Raw genomic sequence first — 1,442 nt, 5'->3', positions numbered from 1 at the left:
TAATGTATAACCCTGCTCACTTAATGTAACTATGTATTTGTAACCATGTATTTGTCATCATAACTCTGTGCCCAGGACATACTTGGAAACGAGAGGTAACTCTCAATGTATTACTTCCTGGTAACACATTTTATAAATAAAATAAATTAGAGACTTTATATGTTGAATCTACAGAAACTACTCCAAATAGAATATAAAGAATATTTACAGAGAAAAAGATTAATCGCTGTTGCACAAGTATTCAACCCCTTGCTACTGCCAGCCCTAAACCAGCTCAGGTGCAAATGAATTGTTTGCAAAGGTCCCAATTAGTGAAATGGTTTCAGCCTGTGCGTAATCAAAGTGGTTTAACTTGTAGATCATTCCCCTCCGTTATATGAAGACTTTCAAGCTGCAATTCACAGCGATCCAACAAAGCAACTACGGAGACCAAGGAGCTTACTAAACAAGTCAGGGGATAAAGAGTTAAGAGAGGCCCAGAGTTAGGCCTGGGACATAGTGCCCCAAACAGTGCTGAGGCGCGCTGAGGCTCAGGGAAAGCGCGCCGTCAGGGGGCGGGCCAGTGACGTCACGGAGCTGGTTCGCCCTCATTGGGCGAACCGCTCACGTGACCGGCCCTGCGCTCCGGCAAGCGGGGAAATCTCAAACCTCCGTCAGACACACGTTTCCCCAAGCGTGCGCGAGCCCCTGCTAAAGCCACTCTCATTGCGGCTGCAGGGGCTCAGTGCCGAGCAGCAGCGCGCCTCAGCACGGGCGCTGACCATGTCTGAGGCCTTGAGAAGGGTACAAGAAAATGCCAAAGGCGCCGATTATCCCTCTCAGCACAGTGACGTCCATCATTAAGAAGTGGAAGATGCCATACCACCCAGATCAGGCCTCCCTCCCAAACTGAGCAGCCGGGCAAGCAGGAAACTGGTTCGGGATGTCACTCTGAAGCCAGCTATGACCTGCCAAGTTCTGTGTCCGAGATGGGAGTCAACATCAACAATGAGCCGGTCCCTACACGCAGCTGGCCTATAATGGACTGGCAGCAAGAAAGAAACCGTCACTGAAAACGGCTCATCTTAAATTATGAATGGAGATGGCGAAAAAGCCTATAGATCCGAGGTGGGCAACCCTGTCGCCCATCACCACAAGTGGCGAATTGGCCATGAAAGTGTCGGCGAATGAGTTTGCCAGCTCCCACAGTAAGATAAACTTTTTCTGACGGCGTGTGCTGGTTTCCGCTTTCTGAACGAGCCAACGAAGTGAACCAGCAGCAGGTGTTAGTGCTGAGGTGAGTGACGCAGCAGCAGGTGATAGTGCTGAGGTGAGTGACGCAGCAGCAGGCGATAGTGCTGAGGTGAGTGACGCAGCAGCAGGCGATAGTGCTGAGGTGAGTGACGCAGCAGCAGGTGATAGTGCTGAGGTGAGTGACACAGTAGGTGATAGTGCTGAGGTGA

This window comes from Ascaphus truei, chromosome 20 (genome assembly GCF_040206685.1).
Source record: "Ascaphus truei isolate aAscTru1 chromosome 20, aAscTru1.hap1, whole genome shotgun sequence".
NCBI classification, from domain to species: domain Eukaryota; kingdom Metazoa; phylum Chordata; class Amphibia; order Anura; family Ascaphidae; genus Ascaphus; species Ascaphus truei.
The sequence above is the reverse complement of the archived record's forward strand: the minus strand, read 5'-3'. Positions refer to the sequence as shown.